This window comes from Nannobrachium achirus, assembly GCF_963921795.1.
Source record: "Nannobrachium achirus genome assembly, chromosome: 5".
Taxonomy (NCBI): domain Eukaryota; kingdom Metazoa; phylum Chordata; class Actinopteri; order Myctophiformes; family Myctophidae; genus Nannobrachium; species Nannobrachium achirus.
The window spans coordinates 18,396,261-18,402,496 of NC_137814.1; positions in this window are offsets into that span (position 1 = coordinate 18,396,261).

Genomic DNA, 6,236 nt, shown 5'->3' on the forward strand with positions numbered 1-6,236 from the left:
CCTCTCGCCAAATTTCCAACTCGACAAATGACGCAAATGAATTTTCTAGGGCAGCTCGCCAACTAGCGTGGGCATGTCGCCCCGTGGGTTAGGATGCCTCGCCAAATGCTCCAAGGACAGGTCGCCAAAACAGCTTGGATGGCTCACCCCTAAGCCACGGACTGTGATATAAACAGTGGTGGAAAAAGTACTCAAGTAAAAGTATCAATACTGCACTGTAGATGTAGGCCTACTCTGTTACAAGTAAATGTCCAGATTTCAAAATGTAGTCTACTTGAGTAAAAGTATGAAAGTATTGGCATCAAAATGTAGGTTTAAGTACCAAAAGTAAAAGTACTAAATGTTTGAAAATAGCAGATCTACAAGCTTGAAGATCGGCTATTTTCAAATATCCAAGGTATAAAATGGGGTTAGGGTTTTATCGGCAAAGTAATTAGTAACTAAAGTTTTCAAAAATTGTAGTGGAGTAAAAGTACAATATTTGGATCTGAGATGTAGTGGAGTAGAAGTAAAAGTATTGAAAATTGGAAATACTCAAGTTAAGTAGGGTGGACTCAGGTAATGTGGGCCATCAGGTAATGTGAGCCAGCCATAGTTTCAGGCTCCTAGCAACTGTGCCTTTAAATCTTTGCAGCCAATGGCTGCACATGTTCTTGCCACAGCTGTGCTTGACACCAACAAGTGATTTGATTGGTCCATAGTCGTTTTGATGGGAGGAGCTAAGCCACACAACAAGACCTGCTGGAAGAATTTGCAAGGTGGGTGCAGAGACACAAAGTTTTAACTTGAGATTGCTAAGGATACTACATCAATGAAAACAAATGCACATTTATAAAAACTGGTGCAAAATGTGTGTTAAGATGTCCTTTACCAGGCATGATGTTGATATTTTGCTTAATGAAATCATTTTTCATAAATAATGACGTTTTTGTAAGTGGCTCACATTACCATAGTCAATTGTGGTGAAAGCTTAGCTGGGCCAGCTTAGGTGGGCCACCTTCATTAGCATTATGTTTTGTGTTAGCTTAGGTGGGCCACCTTCAGAAATGAGCCCTGGGGGTCCCTGGGGGTCCCTGGAGGTGGTCCCCGGGCGGCAGTGCTCGGAGGCCCGCCAGGGACCTCCGGTGGTGGTCCCTGGTGGTCCCTGGCCGTCCCCAGGCCCTGTTTTGGGGGCCTGGAGCCGGCCCTGGGGGTCCCTGGAGGTGGTCCCCGGGCGGCAGTGCTCGGAGGCCCGCCAGGGACCTCCGGTGGTGGTCCCTGGTGGTGCCTGGTGGTCCCTGGCCGTCCCCAGGCCCTGTTTTGGGGGCCTGGAGCCGGCCCTGGGGGTCCCTGGGGGTCCCTGGAGGTGGTCCCCGGGCGGCAGTGCTCGGAGGCCCGCCAGGGACCTCCGGTGGTGGTCCCTGGTGGTGCCTGGTGGTCCCTGGCCGTCCCCAGGCCCTGTTTTGGGGGCCTGGCGCCGGCCCTGGGGGTCCCTGGGGGTCCCCGGAGCTCCCCAGGCCCGGTTTTTGGGGCCTGGCGCCGGCCCTGGGGGTCCGCGGGGGTCCGCGATGGCACCATCGTGTGCGGGGCGGCGAGCCGGTTCCAACGGTACCATTATTGAAATTAAATTCAATGAATGAAATGAAATTGACCTCCAAATCTTGTTTGACTGTTTTGCTTTGATTTGCTTTGGCTCATTATAGCAGATGAGTGGCTCACATTACCTTATTAGGGTTAGGGTAAGATGGGCCACTGACAAAAATATGATTTAATATAAAAATACACTAGATATGCAAAATATAAGCATTGTTTCTGGTTAAGGCTGTCTACATATATATTATATATATTTTTTATCGATGTGCATTTGTTTTTTATTCACTTGTCAAACTTATAACTGACAAATTAGATATGTTTGGACAATGCAATTCTCCTCTGCAGGCTAGTTTTGAGACATTGCTCTTCCCACCAAAACAACCAAAGACCACTCAAATTTTGATTGTTTTGTGTCAAGTACAGTTGTGGCAAGAAACATGTGCAGTCATTGGCTGTTAAATTTTAAAGAGCTAGGAATTAATGGGGGTCAACCCTAAAGTGGCCCATTTTAGCTGATCAGGTGGCTCAAAAAACCTGAAAAGTGTTAATCTTGAAAATGTGTGACATTTTAAGCTTAAACATTTTAAAAAAAATAACCATCTCATTTTCCTACATACATTTAACACAAATATATTAAGGACAGTCTATATTAACTATAAAAAATACATTCAGCGTTCTGCACTGCTTTTTCTTAGTTTCCCAGGTGATTTACCAAAAAGCAGCCCACATTACCTGAGTCCACCCCTACAGCAGCATTACTTACTACTTACTATAAAATATACTTTAACATATTATAGCCTACAAAAAGCTTTCACTTGATGGACGCTGGATTTCTTTCTTTCTTTCTTCTGCTTTTCTTTGTGCATGGAATGTAGCTACATAATAGCACAATATCACATACTTATGGGTCATTGCATAATGCAGGCGCATGACCCATTAATCAACACCTCATTGGATGTTTCATTGAAGGTGCAAAGTGCTTTTGAGAACAAAAGGTGACAGATTGGAATTCATCTTGTCAGTAGGGGGCAGTATTTGATAAATTATATGTGTCTTTTGTTATAGGAGTCGTTCTGAAGGAAAACTGTGAGGACCACCATTTGACAATCTTGAAATTAAATGTGTCAATATGAGAGAGCAATATGAGAGAGTATTTTGTTATATAAGGGTGCCCACACACCAAAATACCTATGAGAGTGGAATCCACGTTCCGCCAATGCATTTCAATGAGAACCGCTTCGCTCTCATTGAAATGCATTGGCAGAACGTGGATTCCACTTTCATAGGTATTTTGGTGTGAGGGCACCCTAAGAAGGGAATATCTTAAAAAAAAATCCTGGAATGAATTCCTTGCCAAAACATTCCTTCACCAATGTGTTTGTAAATGTGTCTAGTAACACAACACATCAAACAAAGACTGAAATTCAGTTTCCCTATAGGAGAATCTCATCAAATGGTGGTCCATGGCTCCTCCCAGCGGTCCTCCAAAACGACTACTATAACAAAAGACACAGATGCTGATTATGATGGTCCATCCTCAAATGTATAAACAGTGTTGTGAACTGTTCTTTTAACTGCATCAATTTGATCTCTTGCCATGTTTCCTTTCATATATATCTTTCACACACACACACACACACACACACACACACACACACACACACACACACACACACACACACACACACACACACACACACACCACTCTTCATTCTTAAACACTTGTGCTCTTGAATAAGCCTCCACACACACACAACACTCTTCATTCTTAAACACTTGTGCTCTTGAATAAGCCTCCATGAACGTGTATCATTCACGGGTTATTCCCTACTGGTTGGCGAGCTGACTCAGTGAATTTCCGAGATGTCCGTGTCTGGTTGGCGACCTGCCTTCGGCGACATGTCCCGCAAATTTGGCGACTTTGATTTTTGGCGAGAAGACCGGTTACCGCCAAGGGAGGTGTTGGACCCTTTCAACGTGAACATGCCACACAACGGCAGTAGGTGAGACAAGGACATTTTTGTAAGAAGACTACAGAGCGACATACAAAGAGGTCAATTATTTTTAATTCAATATCATGTAATAATCAGTTAAATGTATGTATGTATTTCATGTTTTTGTTGATTTTGAGCTAAGCAAATGAACATGGGGTCCATTAATCGGAGTCCCTATACTAGATCTTAAAGGCATATTTGCCACGAAATTTGGTGATTATTTTCTATTTGCGGCCTAAATTCTGCGTTTCTTGGAAGAGGTATTACAGGACTGCACCGGATATAACGTAGAGTGTGGGTACGCGGGTCATAGCTTCTTGTTTTATTACTTTTTTATTACGTATGAATGATTCTGGGAATGGCCTGCGTTTAAAGGGACCAGGCATTACTCAGAGTATGTTCGGTTCATTATTATGCTATTTGACCCAGCAGTGATCGTAATTTGTTCTTCCCGAACAAAGGGGTCACTTTTCTCAAATTCCGTTGGTATGGTGTGGTACACTGTTATTTCTCAACTTTGAAGCACAGTGTTTTTAAGTAAAATGGATTTGATCTAATATTTCTTAAATTGTCAGTAGTGAAAACACGTCAAAAAGGTTCTGTTTTAGACACAATTATTAGGCATACGTCAGGTTTCTGTGATATTGAAGGTATTTCAGTGCAAACGGGATAAGCCAGTTGGTGGTGTTAATACACAAGTATGCCAAGTACAAATTCACGTTTTTTTTCTGAATTATTGATTGTCACGTCTTGTCTCTTTTTATTTTTGTCTGAATATGGTCAAATAAGTGTTAAAGTTCATTATTTGGCATTCATTCGGTTTAGGAAAGCCAATAAGCTATTATCAACAAGTGTTTGTATGTACTTGTGTATCATTGTAAACCACCATTTCTAGGTCATGTATTGGTTATAATTGTGACTACGTTAAGAGGGATATTTCAGTGTTAATAGAGGATTTTATGTATTCCTTTGAAAGTCTGGTATGGGTGTGGCAACGTTATAGGAAGTAATGTTTTTACATTTCAGATAAGAGGAAACAAAGATCCGTCACACTGAATGAAACGATATTGATGTATGAACCTGTAACCACATGTACATGTAATCTTGAATCTGTATGTAGTATGTCGAACTGTATTTTTCTTCTTTTTATGTTTTTTTCCACTGATTTACATGAATATGGTTTCACTTTTATATCATGAAGGTCACAGGTGGGCTGTGACCTTAGGGAGGAATGTCGTAGCCTATATGAAACCATATCCACCAACTATTACCATGAAGTGAATTATTGTGTACTGTCTACAAGCTCATCAAATGTTGGTTTACAGTCAAAAGTGGAGTTGATGTGGCAGTGCCGCCTGCCTGTCTGTCTCAGTTATTCAGGCGTCAGGGTGTAACCATCATTTACATTCCCTTTGTTAATCTAAGAGCTGGGGGCCAGTAGCCCACGGAGGTGTTGGTCACCTGTTGTTTAAGACCATTTGGTTATGCTAAATCTAGTCTCAAGGGAGATGCCAACCGAATTAACATGTCTGGAAGTATGGGCCAATAGCTGTCTCGGCTAACTCCGAAAGGGTTTAAAACTTGAGCAAAATGTTGTGTGGAGTGTCTTCTCCGCCGGACGCCGTGAGGCTGATGGTCGGCTCTGTGCTGTGGCTCCCTACATCTATACAATAAACCTGGAATCATCTCAACATCTTTGCCTGTCTGTTCCTGATTGCCTGCTACTCTGTTTCTTAACATCTCCTCTCCAAGCAACAAAGTTGAGTAAATAGGTGAACTCATAGACTCTAAGATACGTCAGAAGTGTAGCACTTGTGTGACCAAACACTACCAACACAAAAAGACTGACAGAAAACAAAGTGAGTACAAACTGAAACATGTATGTGCCATGTGCGTAGCCTAGCCTATTATTACCCCAGCCAAACGCAATGATGGAAGAAGTATTCAAAAGTATCAATACTGCAATGTAGATAATGCTCTGTCTGTTAGTCTGTTTCATACTCACCATTCAAAATGTACTTGAGTGAACGTACAAAAGTATTAGCAGCGAAATATACTTAAAGTAGGCCTACCACAAGTAAAACTACTAAAAGTATATGAAAATTGCAGCTCTACAAGCTCACAATCAGTCAAATGGCCGAAATATAGGGCTGAAGTAGTAAGTACTGTAGGCCTATATGTTTTGGTATAGGCCTAATAATAAATGCAAAATATAAAAAGTAACTAGTAACTAAAGTTTTTAAATAGGCCTAATTGTAGTGAAGTAAAAAATAAAGATAATAAAAATAAATAAATACTGAGTAAAATACCTCAAAATTGAACTTATGTAGGCTACAAGTACTTGATTACATTGCTGGCCTGTCAACATTGGACTGTCAGAATCCAGGAGATTTAATTTTTGGGGGGTGCGTGGAACTCCCCAACCGGGGGCTGGGGGTCCTCCCCCCAAAACCTCTAGACAGATATATATTTTCCTGTGTTCTGTTGAATTTTGTGCATGTTTGATACATTTATCAGGCTTTCTTTACTAGCATGGGAACAATTTCAGCCTTAACATGCATAATGTAGGTGCACAGATTTGAAAACTGAAGCAAAGTAAGACATCTTTAATAATGACTTCTCATCTTCAAGTCATTACTTAAGTGAATATCTCTTGCATGCATTGCCCCC